Consider the following 13,888-nt stretch of genomic DNA (forward strand, 5'->3'; position numbering starts at 1 on the left):
CATTCTGCTAGTTCATGCCAAAATATATAAATCATTTTTTGATAAAATGTTGAATGCATTCAAACTTGATAGATTTAGGTGTATGTTTCTGATGGATTATTCAACCTAATCCTATTTAATCTAACTCCTAAATAACATTTGAACGTGACTACAGGCTACGATTTCTGGAATATATCACATACCTCTTGTCAGCCCTACTCCCGCTGCCCCCTGTACCTAAATGCCAACTCTACACAGTTGAAATCCTTAACATGGTGTACAAAAGCCCCAAGGACCTTTCCAGTTTTATGTCCTGTCACTGCACACTTTATACTTTACAGTGCTTGCAGTCCTTTACTTGTATTCCCAGTAGTAAAGTGCAGCTTGCTTTTTTGCAACACGTGCCACAGAACCTCACTCTTAAAAAATGCTCCACAAGAAAACCAAAAAAAGGTTATGTAATTAGAAAAAAAAGAAATATTACTTATTATATCTTCTTCCTGAAAACTCACACTGCATATCAGCAAATAAAGTTTCCAAAAAGCTTAAATTAACATGACGCAAAATTTTTAGACTATGAACATTTTACAGCACTCTTTAACTTTAGAAAATGCTGACTTAGCAGTCCCCTCACCCCCTCTCCACCGCAAAAAAATTAGAAACCAGTTCTCATGCATCAATATTTAAATTGGAAAATGTCGCTGAAAACAAATCTTTCCAAGATTACTTTAGAAAGAATTGTTGGAAGAAGTTATTTTGTACAAATCACAAATGTATACCAACGAAAAATGGTTTTTCTCTGTAATATTCAAATAGAACACCTTCAATAAAGATGTTTATTTTCAGTAAATTCAAAAATGTGTTGTGTCTCAAATAACTTAGACTGAAATGGCAAATGTATGCTTTAGAAAATTGTGTTGGAGGATACAGAAAAGGGATCAAGGAGATGAGAGGACACTGATGTTGGAGTTAGAGTTGAAGCATTTTAAGATAATCATGTCATTAAGTGTGAGTGGAATACAGAAATGCCTCAAAATTATAATATTATTTATGATTCTTAAATACATGCAACCTAATAAAATTAAAATATAAATATTTGACTTCTATCTTTATCTAAGGTTTTGTATTTAAATTGACTGAAATACTTATACATGAATGTATGCATGTGTGTGTGTTTTTCTCATTGAGATAATGGAGGACTGACTTATATTTGTACTTATATAGTATACTTCAATATTCACTACCATTGTGAAGCTCTCTCTTAACTCCTGTCCTCATTTTCCTTATCTCTTTACCTGGGTCCCTGAGTTTATGTGGTTACAGGAATAAAGATCACCGAGTTTTGCAAATCTCTTCTCTACCTATTCAAATCCTTAGGTTTTATACATATTTGGATCTACCCACTGGGGAGCAAGCACAGTGTCTCACTGGATTATTTATTCCCAAGGATTATTACCTTGTCTGGCATAATGCTCAAGGAATACTTGTTAAATTTATTTATTTATTTATTTATTTTTGAGACGGAATTTCACTCTTGTTGCCCAGGCTGGAGTGCAATGGCGCAATCTTGGCTCACTGCAACCTCTGCCTCCTGGGTTCAAGTGATTCTCCTGCCTCAGCCTCCAGAGTAGCTGGGATTATAGGTGCATGCCACCACACCCAGCTAATTTTGTAGGATTGCTTGTTAAATTAAATAATAATATTACTTTTCAAATTAACTAATTTATTAACCCCAGATTTCACTTTCTTTTGTTTCAAATCTGGTTGAGAGTGCATACATTATTTATTCAGTAAGTCAATTCATATGCTAAAAACTATTCAGTAAGTTGACCCATATGCTCAAAACTATTATTTATTATGTTTTAATAATGAGAACATTATTTATTCAGTAAGTTGATTCATATGCTAAAAGTCCTAAGATGAAAGGTAGTATAAAACAGCCTTGTAGATGAGAATAATCCTTTATCCTACAGACTTCCACTAGTTCTTTTGATACATCCCAGTTTCAGAAAAAAAAATCAATAAATTTTTGTGATATCAGTAAAAATCTGAACCTGTAAAGGATATTCATTTTTGTTTCATTTCTATGAAAATATTTTTGCTACAAACTCAGTTTTGTATACACATTACATTCTTTCAGATCCTCAACAGAAATCATTCTGTGCCATTGCTATAAACTTGCAAATTTATTGTTCTTTATCATCAGTGTAGTAAATTTCAGAATAATTAAAAATTAGTTGGGGATAAAAAACTGTTAGCCTTTCACTCTGTCAATTTACACATTACAAAAGTTATGATTAAGATTTTAGCATGTGAAAAGAGCTCTAGTAACTGTACTAACCATTAATTTATGTAATTTATGAGCTTGATTCAGCATTGAATTTAGTGACTATAAAGGGAAAATAAACCTTCAGAGAAATATTGTAAATGGTCTGTTCATGGTCTGTATAAATCAGCCAGGTGTAAAGCATTATAAAAATTTAAACTTGTATAATGTAACTGGCTCTGTTATCTAAAAACATGATCATAAAATTGAATACATTTCTTGAATTCAAATATAAAATCCACTAAAACATTTACAATTTTTTGGGTAAATTAAGAAAGCAAATAACAAAGCAATTTCTATAAATTTCACCATTAAAAGATACCATATTTTCAATTTAAATGCTTACTTTTACACAAGATAGAATGTTATTGCTTAAGCACAACTTTGCCGGATTTTAAATGTCCTCATTGACTAATACTTTTTTAACACTAGAAACTTTGCCTTACATTTTAAAATTATTTTATTTTAGTTCGTCAATAGCATTATTATTGTTATTTAATATTTTAAACTATTTCTTTCCCAGTAACTGATTTATACTTCAACTTATCATGTTCGATTATCTTGAAACAATAACTGCAAATAATTAGTATTCATAACCCTCAGCTAAGAGTCAGGCAATAAAGACACTGAGGTTTCCATCAGAATTTAATTAAATTTAGCAAGTTATATCTTGGTGCTTCTCAGCATATAAGGAAGAGTTGACAAATATCATCTTAATTACTTCCTCTCTCTCCTCCATGATGGTTCAATAATTTGTTACAAAACCTCATTACCAAGTATCAGTCATTAATTTTGACATAAATTTATTAAAATGTGTATTGTTTTGTAATATTTTCTGTTATTGGTGCAGGAGAATGAGTGGGGGCTAGGCACTCCTTTGTACCTCATTCCTTTGAAATTATATCGTTTTCTTCTTTTGTAAAGTTATCTATATTTTGTGTATGATGCAACCCACATTTAATACATTGCCTTGACACCTGGCCTATGTTCTTCCAAAAACAAAACAAAATACTGTGCTTTACCAATAGATTGTAGTATCAATTTCATTAGACACATTCAGTTGATATCTATGACATTGCAGAGAAAGAAAACAAAATTTTGTTCCGCAATGACATGTTAATAAGCCTTTAGTATTTATTTTGTATTTGTGTAAAATAGACTTAAAATTGTCCACATCTAACTGAAGGCCAGGTCTTCAATGTTTAGTAGTGCAGCAGCTCCCTCTATAGGAGACTTGGAACTGTGTGTTGCTGTGCTGATCCAGAGTAGCAAAGCAGGTTGTTAGGATTTTCCTTTTTTCCTAAGCATCTTAAGTGATCATTTTATTCAGCTATCTGTTGTTTTGTTTTTCACCAATATATCTTTAAAGTAATTTTCCTTTTAAAATAGAAGAAGGGAGGGAGGGAGAAAGAAATAGAAAAAGAGAATGAATAGTGTGTGTGCACCAATGGCAGAGCTTTTAAGAAAAAACATTCATATCTGTCACCCCTAAAAGAGAAATCTAAATAAAAAGTAGTGTCTGTGAAATGTAATTTTTGCCTTTCTAGTTTTCTTTTGTTAGTCAAAATTATATGCAAATGTACACTGACAACAGGCAAGCTACAACTTCATGTACATATATGTTCGGTTCAAAAGGCTATACAGTAGTGGTAGATACCAATGACTACAAATCTCTTATGAATGGATTTAGATGTCAGAATATTTTGGTAAATGTGACGTACACATCTTAGATTAATTAAAAAATGAAATTGTGAATTAGAGGAAAGTTTAAATTAACATAAATAACTACTGTTAGAAATATAATATTACATCCCCAGCTTACACATTTAAGAAACAAACTTTGATATTACTGCTAAGTTATAATATTATTGGACACAATTAACAGACTAATTAGTGTGTGTTTCTTATTTGACACTGTGCCAATATAAGATGGTTCTTCCTTTATAGAAGTCAGTTATTCCAAACTCTTGCATGGTGATTTTACTATCTTGATAAATAGTGCAGAAGCCCAGCTCAATTCGGTGCAGCATAATTCAAATTATCATTAATTTCCAATGACTGAGGTTCAAATGAATTGAGATTTTGCTATAATAATAATATGCTCTGGTACTCACAGTAAGTTTACATTACCAGAAAATCAAAGTATTTTATAAAATAGTGCTAGTAGCCTGAATTATGTATTCAGCTTCTTAATCCAACCTAAGTACTTTATGAATACCCATGCATGATATCATTTAGAATTGCCTCAATTCAGATACCAATTACTCATTCTCTCATTATCTTAAGAAGTAAAGAGATGATGAGTTAGTCTCACCCCAGTTTAAGTATGTGGTTCGAATACAGTATGTATAAAAATGTAATATGCATGAATCAATGTCATTTTGCCTTGATAAGCCTGTGTCATGAGCATTTGCTGCCCAATATTTGCAAACATTCATGGCAGTGATAAGATATGAAGAGAAAGTGTATCATCTGTATGGTTGTTTACCCAATTTCTCTTCTTAAATGTGTTTGTGTGTATGGATATGGATTAACAAATATTTCTTTTGGTCAAACATGTTGATATCTCAAAAACCCTTCTGAATAGGCTTTTCTATGAGAAACAATAAAATAACTCTTCAAATTATACCAGGTTATGCTGTATAAAACATTTCTGCCAAGGTAACACTAGTGACAGAAGGGAATGGCCATGTTCCCCTGGCAGCAAAGGGTTATTATACATAGGGGCTCACCAGCAGAATGGAATAATTTTGAAGTCACATTCACATGTCTCATCAAAAAGACTTTTATTCAATAATACATTGATATTTAACATGTTTTAATTTAAAATAAATATAAAATTATTTGCAATTAAGTTACTTGATTTTCTTCTCTTCATAGCTTTAAGTAGAATGGAATTGACACAAGATGTGTCATACTTATCTTGAACTTTTTATCCATTTGGTACTCCCTGAGATATACCTTCAGAGCTCCAATCTGAGAAGGATAGCCAAAATAAGAATTCTTCTATAAACCTCACATCTATCCCTTAATAAGGGGACTCATAAAGTAGGTTAAAGCCTGTGTTCAACTTTTAGAATGGCTTTCTGAAGTCCTCCATATTCTGCTCTTAGAAATTGTATATTCTGAAATATATAGTAAAGCTTTTGCCTCTAAATAGGAAGAAACTTGACCCAAATAGCTTACAATATGATTCACAATTTCGTTTTACTTGCTATGTACTGCGGAAGGATAATCCTGTATTATTCATGGAATCATTTACTAGTTTTCAAAAAGTAGGGACAGGGGATAAAGTATTGTATTAAACTGTCTCTTCTGTGGAAAAACAATGACAAAAAGTTCTCCTGACAGACCTTTTCAGAAATCTCTTAACCAAGAATATCACGTTGGTCCAAAGCAATGTGACCATTTAGATAATTCTATCTTCACCATGTACACCAGCCAGTTCTTCAGGAGCATATACAGATAATGTGGATGTTTCAGCATTGGAAGAGACAGTCAAAATCAATCTTAAAGAAAATACTGAGAGTGCTGATATTAATGAAAGTATCAAGTTAATCAGATATTCCCAAGGTTTATTATAACCTTTGATCACTTTGCTAACACTCCATCACCAGTCACATAGCCATTATTTGGGTGCTTTAAGTCTGTTCCTCAACTAAGCTAAATGGCACAAATAAAAGAAAGATGATATAATTGGAGGAAATGAAGACTCTGAGAACTCTTCTGCAGCAAGAAAGGGAGGATGGTTTTCTTCAACCACATTGAGATATAAATGGCCATATCCTTAGAATTGCAAACTTAGAGTAAGATGGACAACTTGGAAACTTTTCACATTCTCTCAGAACAGACTGTTTTTAAGCAAGGTTTTTAGTCAAGTAAACATGCAACAAATTAAATACCCGAAGAAAGCAATTAAATAAAACATATGTAAATAAACCGGGCAGTAACTTGGATTTAAAACCAATGAAAACCTAAGTATCCATTCCCCAAAGCCCACAGTTACACAAATGGGGATAATAGTGGGAAAGGAAATAAGTATGGAGTGAAACAATTTGAACATATGGCATTCTTAAAGGTTCATATGAATTAGAGAGCAGAGAGCATTTGAGTTGTAAAGGAGGCTAACAGATCACCAACATAATTGGCTGGCTAATGGGGTATCTTTGAACAAAGGAACTGTGATCATTATACCTGCAGGATGTTATGCATGATAAAGAATTCTATAATGCACAAAGATGCCTGTTCCTGTTTTAGAAGAGGAGAATGGAATAAGTGCCTACTGGCTCTTATAATACAGGACATTATCATTCAGTGCTGAGAGAAGATGTCATAGCAGACCTCACTCTGTGGTGGCCGGACTCTACTAGAAAGAAGATTGTGATCAGAAAGAAGCTTGCGTGTTACTAGAAATAAGCTTGTGGGTTATGTACAACATAGTTTGCTTTACCACAGATGTTCAAAGTTCACAACTACTTCCAAGTGTGGATAGGGATGAAGTTGGTATTTATTGACTGTTGACTAAGTACTAGGTTTTCTAGATATGAAAATCTCATATAAGCCTGAAAATCTCCTTACAGTGGAATATTATTACTGAAATTTTGTAGACAGAACAACTGAGATTTAAAGAGAGATTATAACTTACCTCAGAATCCTCATCTAATAAGTGTGAAAACATGGATTTGAACTCTCTCAAGTCTCTCCTCTTTCTTTTATATCCTGATCCTTAACAAGTAAAATCTGTGGGCTAATCATGTTTACTCATCGCTCATGTGCACATGACTTAAACCTGATTACAATGCTTTTTTTAACCAAGTCAAAATATGGCCTTATGTTCCTCTTTTGAGTGTGCCAGTCAGTCACCTCTGCTGAAATTGATAGTTTTTTGCTACATGAAATTAATGTATCAAGTAGAGAGTAAACACCCTTAAATATAGAAGCTTTAGGCAATGATGTGAACTTTTAAAGTTTTCCTTTAATCTTAGGCACCAAACAGAATTTAGAATATTATTTCTTCTGGTCTCTATTATGTTACTCAAATGTTTGTTTCTAATTTATTAAAATTCAGTCAGTATTTGGCAGGTCTACTTTCTTTCAAATTTGTGTCTAACTTTTTGAGATTCCATGGTTTTACAATTAATGGTAATTAACTGTTTTGGCTCAACATGTTTCCTCTACACAGAGGCAAATAAATTTACCATGAAGGCCAGAAAAGTAAATATAGGTTCAGAGACTGTCACTTCCATGGGCTTTTCCCTAGGGGATGGGTTCTTGATGTTGCAATATATGGAAGATTTTCTAAATTTGTAATCGTTATTCTCTTTTTCATTTTAAATATTAACTTTTATATTTAAGCTTGTTTTGTTATTAAAGATACATTTTCTTAAAGGAGGGCTCCCAAAATTATACAAGACTCAAGACCTACAAAACCCAAGTATCCCTTCCTCTACTAGGAATAAAGCAGTGGTTACCTTAATACCAGCATGATTCATTTTGAAAGCTCAGTTTCCATGTTTTTTGTATATTTTTGTCCATTTAAAAGTTGTGATGTCAAATGAGAAAATTTTTGTCCTACTGTGGCAGTTAAAAATAACATTTATTCTTTCTAACTATGATTGACATGATGTAAATATTAAAGCATATATTGCCACCTTTTTGACAGTGGAATGAAAATAAGATTATAAAGATCAAGGTGTACTATTTACAATATGGAGAATATTTTATGAAACATACCATAATCTTTAACTGTACATACAGGCTTGAGATTTATTTATTTGTTTGTGTATTTATTTGCAGATTTTAAAATTTTCTTCATGAATACGTAAACCCTACAAAGAGAGGAAACTCTGTCTGCTTGTTCTCCAGAGTATCTCCACCATTTAGAACAGGGCCTGGCACATGGTAAATGTGAAATAAATATTTGATGAGTGACTAACTGACTGACTGAATAAATGAATGGCATGTGCTTAGAACCTCAAAATATACTAATTAGTGGAAGTCATCGCTAAAAAAGGACCCGATTGATCAAGCTGAGTCTTCCAGAAGTATTCACACATTCACAAAATTATACTAATTTTTACTCAACACTCATCATTTCTATACACCAAGTTTCAGCCAGATGTTATTTAAAGTATCTGAATTATAGACCCTTGAAAGCTGGGTTTGTAATGGAAGTGCTGACAGCCACTTAACCAGATAATAGTGCCAGTTCACTTGGTGTGTATATATAGTGTCACTGCTAATATGGCTGTGCCATCTGTTCTGAGAGTTGTAAAAGATTTGAGCTTCAAACAACTGATTTCAAAAGTGTACTGGATAAATTGGATCCTAAAAGGTGAAGTGATAAAATGATACTTTAATTACATCGCTTTGGCTACTACCTAAGCACTAACAGGGCATCAAGATTGGAAAACGGCATGTCACCTTGAAAACTATCAGGTATTTCAGTTTACACTTCTGTTCTTGCTAGGCAAGGTAGGAAAACATTTTGCAATCCTTATGATTTTTTAACAGCCTGCAGGTGTGTGGTCAACAATGTATGGTGAAAATATGTTTTTTAACTGCTTAATGGCTCTGCCTCTGCTGACCCTTAACTTGAAGAGAAAGGTCAGAGAAACTCCAGATGGCCATCACAAACTCTGCAAGAATAGCTTTCTCTCATTACTGACACTTGACAAGTTTTTGTTTTTTGTTTTTTGTTTTTTTTTTTTCCAGAATGGAGGCTTCACAGACACCAGAAACTATCAGAATTAATTCTTTAAATCTGTATTGTCAGGGACTGGCAGCCTGGGGAAAATTCCCTTATGACTTTCAGCTAAATGCCTGGGACAGCCATTCGTTTACCCTTCCAACCTCCTAGCTATTTGATAACAAAAATACAATGAGAAATACACTCACTGGAAAACCTCAGAGGCCACAAGGCAAGAATCCCCATTCTCTTAAAATAGCTGTGAAGTATCAGATAGACATAGGCTTCTTCTGCTACAATAGTAACATCTGTCCAGTTGAGCTGACTAATATATGTAGCCAGACATGGGTTACTGGTTTTGAGTGAAAATTTCTGGTGGTCTCCTTAAAATCTGTCTATAGTTTCCTGGACAAAATAAATTTGACACTCACTAAAAACTTCTACATCTCCTGCTACAGGCATTCAACTCTTTTGTTTTACTGCTTGTTTTTAACAGTTTCTTAAGAACCAGTATCATGGCAAATTTTCAAGTGTCTTTTGTTCTCTCTTACCTTTCATTAATTTCTCAATCTCCAAATTTTCACTCTAAAAACTGCAAAGATCATATAAATGCAAAGATCAAATAAATATGATCTTCGATTATATGATCATTGAAGATCATGTAAAGGCAGACGATACAGATGAAGGGAAGAATTTTGAGGAACATGTGCAATTTGAGCATTTTTATAGCATCATGTGCCATTTTTTGAACACTTTCAAGGAATATTAATATCTGTGGTAGAAAGAGGGAAACAGTATTAAATGTTATATCAGTGTTAATTAAAATACAAATTAAGGAAAAAATCAGAAATATGTTTTATATCATATTAAGTCATTCATTTATATAATATTTATTTCACACTTACCATGTTCCAGGCTCTGTTCTAAGTGATGAAGATACTCTGGAGAGCGAGCAGATAGAGTTATTTCTCTTCATAAGGCTTACACATTTGTGAAGAAAATAGAAAACCAACAAACAAATAGGCACATAAACAAAGTACAAGCCAAAATGTATAGTTAGGGATTAGGACATGTTTCATAAAGTATTCTCAATATTTTAAATAGTATATCTCAATGCTTCTCATCTATTTTCATCTTGCTGTCAATTGAAATTCACGTAATTAAATGAAATAGATAATATATGGTGGTGAAGAAGTATTTGGCAAAGTGGTTTGCTGTTATAGAAAAAGCATTATTTGGGGGTTATGTATGTAGTCTGGTGTTCAGTTTCTGGTTTATTGCTAATTCTGTAGCTTTGAACAAATTACTTAACTATGCCAGTGATTAGTTTTGTCACCTGCAAAATTATGCTAATGATAGTGTCTCCTGTGGATTATTAAAAATAAATGAAGAAATGCACATAGAATATTCAGAAAAGTGTCTGACATGGAGCAAGCACTCAGTAACATGCAGATATTTGTATTGTGGTTTAAATTAAAAACAAGTAAAATGTCTTTACCTCAAAAATATTTCACAAGGAATGTTTGATATTAAATAATTTCTGAAAATGTTTTCCTGTCATAGTAATAATTATATTTAGGAATACTTTGAAGTCAAACTTTTTTTCTTCAATGACTTCAGTGGTGCAGTTAAGCTGACATCAACTAGCATTGATTGCAACTACAGTGTGTGGACTTCCTGCTCAAGTTCTAGCTCATTTTTTTTCTGACAGGCGTCATCCCCTTGCTAGCACTTAAATCAAAGTCTGAAGGAATAATCTTACCAAGAATCTGTTCAAAGAGATTCTGGTTTGTAGTGCAGCAGCACATCAACCTTTGCTTTAACTTTAAAATACCTAATGGCTAAACTTAATGAACTTTCATATTTGAAAATACACCATTATGGAGGGAGAGCTATTTATCCATGAATTTTAGCAATTGGAAGTGTGGCTTTTGATATATGTAAAAACTTTCAAGTCTCTTATTTCATAGCTATTGGCTCTATTACCAGAAACAACTTGACCAGGTTCTCTGTTGAGGGTCTTGAATCCTTGAATTTGTTGCCACAGGAAACAATGGAAACTAAGGCGTAATATCATTCATGGGCAGCAGGTCTAATATCCGAACTCTCTTTCTTCCATTTGCCCAAACTAGAGAAATTCATCATCCAAACTCAGTACCGAGAATGGCCCACTTATAATTTTGCTGTTTTCAGCTATTTCTTATTTATCTTCAGACTTTATGATCATAATTATAAAGGAATAGCAAAAGGAATTGGCAATTAGAAAAGTACCAAACCAACCTCAGCTAACACAGAAAAAAAGAGAAGGTTGGAGAGTGCATGGAAAATGAAGAAATGCTATGTGAAATCTCAGCATCTCTCAGTATGCCATTCTTAGTATAAATGTGCAAGAGTTTGGAAATTATTGCTAAAATAACTCAAACTATTAATACAAATTTTAGGATGCCCTGAGGCCACTGAACACATAGAAGAATTGACAGTGAAGGACATAGTTTATGAGCTACTTAAAAAAAAATAGAGTTTATTTTTAAAAACTTTTTTTTGGTTCACAGCAAAATTGAGAATGTGCAAAGATTTCTTATATACCCACTGCCCCCACACATGCATAGCCTTCCCCATTATGAACATCCTTCAAAGTTGTATGTTTGTTACAACTGATGAACCTACACTGACACATTATAATCGCTCAGAGTCCATAGTTTACATTAGGGTTACATTTTATGCATGTGGACAAACATAATGACAGATATCCACCATTATAGTATCATAAAGAGCAGTTTCAGTGCCTAAAAATCCTCTGTGCTCTTCCTATTCAGCCCTCCCGCCGACTCGTGAAAACCACTGATCTTTTTATTGTCTTTATAGTTTTGCCTTTTCCACAATGTCATATAGTTGGAATCATACAGTATGTAACCCTTTTAGACAGCCTTCTTTCACTTAGTAATATGCATTTAAGTTTCCTCCGTGTCTTTTCATGGCTTGGTAGCTCACTTATTTTTAGCACTTAATGAGACCAATTATGAATAAAGTTGCTATAAACATCTTGGGGCAGGTTTTCATGTTGGACATAAGTTTTCAATTCCTTTGGCTAAATAGCAAGAAGCACGATTGCTGGATCATATCATAGGGATCTGTTTAGTTTCGTAAGGAACCACCATATTGTCTTTCAAAGTGACTGTACCACTTTGCATTTCTAGAGGCAAAGAATGAAAGTTCCTGTTGCTTCACTTCCCTGGCAACATTTGGGGCTGTCAGTGTTGTGGACTTTGGCCATTCTAATAGGTGTGTAGTGGTATATCATTGTCATTTTAATTTGCATTTATCTGATGATATATGATGTGGAACCTCTTTTACTGTACTTGCTCTCTGTATATCTTCTTTGATGAGGTGTCTGTTAATGTCTTTGGCCCATTTTTTTATCTTTTTTGTTGTTGGGTTTTAATAGTTCTTTGTGTGTTTTAGATAATAGTCCTTCCTTGTCAGATTAGTTGACTATATTCTTCTGAGTCTACTTCTGAGCTCTCTATTCTATTGTGTTAATCTATTTGTCTATTTTTTTCTAATTCCACACTGTCTTGATTACTATAGCTCTATACTAATTCTTGAAATTGGATAGTTTCAGTCCTCCGGTTTTGTTCCTCTCCTTCAACATTATGTTGGCAATTCTGAGTCTTTTGCTTCTCTATGTAAGCTTTAGAATCAGTTTACCAGTACCCAGAAAATAACTTGCTGGCAATTTGATTGTGATTGCATTGAATCTCTACATCAATTTGGAAAAAAACTGACATCTTGACAATATTGAGTCTTTCTATCCATGAACATGGAATATCTGTCCATTTATTTAGTTCTTCTTTGATTTTGTTCATAAGTTTCATTCTCTTATAGCTTTCCTTGTTGTACCTATTTTGTCAGATTTATACCTAAGTATTTCATTTTGGGTGTTAATGTAAATGATTTTGTGTTTTAAACTTCAAATTCCACTTTCTCATTGCTGTATATATAAGAATGGTTGACTTTTGTATATTAACTGTTATCAGCTACCTTTTTAATGAATTCACAAGAAGATTGGGAGAGTTAGGTTTGAAAATTGCTCCATTCTACACACATTGTCTCTAGGCTTAGCTAAGATTTTCTTTGTGACAGCACTTACCCTTGCCTTTGGAGTTCCCATGTGAATTGAGCAGTAACTTGCTCAAAACACCACCTCTCAGAGACTTTCAGACTGACTATTAAAGAAGGATTCTGGAAAACCCATTTGAGCATGCACACACACATATACACATGAAAATCTAACTGTTACTATATCACATATTCCTGCCATTGCTTGATTTTATAATCACTTTTTTATTCTCAATATTTCATATTTTATTTTGCTTTTCATGATTTTAAAGCTTTACTGACATCACACACATACACAGGGAATTAGATTTAAAAGGTGCAATAGCTGTACAATGTTTTCCCTTCCACTCCTATTATCTGACCACCCAATTCCTTTCTATAAAGGCAAATGCTATTAACAGTGCCTTGTATTTCCTTCCAAAAACACAGAAATAAATATATGTTTCAAAATTTATTTTGTATCTATACACATTATACACAAACACACAAACATTTCTTTCTCAGAAAAGATGGTATACTCTAAGCACTTCTCTGCACTTTTCTTTTTACTTCAAATCCTTTATAAATTTAAAAACTATATCTTGTTATTAAAATAGCATTCCAGATCCCTGAGGAGAAGCAAAGCAAGATGGTGGAATAGAAGCCACCACCTATCATTCCCCCAACAAAGACACCAAGTTAACAACTATCAACACACAAAAACCACTTTCACAGGAACCAAAAATCAGGTGAACTCTCATAGTTACCTGATTTTAACTTTGTATCACTTAAAGGGC

Source organism: Rhinopithecus roxellana, chromosome 7 (genome assembly GCF_007565055.1).
Source record: "Rhinopithecus roxellana isolate Shanxi Qingling chromosome 7, ASM756505v1, whole genome shotgun sequence".
Classification (NCBI taxonomy): Eukaryota; Metazoa; Chordata; class Mammalia; order Primates; family Cercopithecidae; genus Rhinopithecus; species Rhinopithecus roxellana.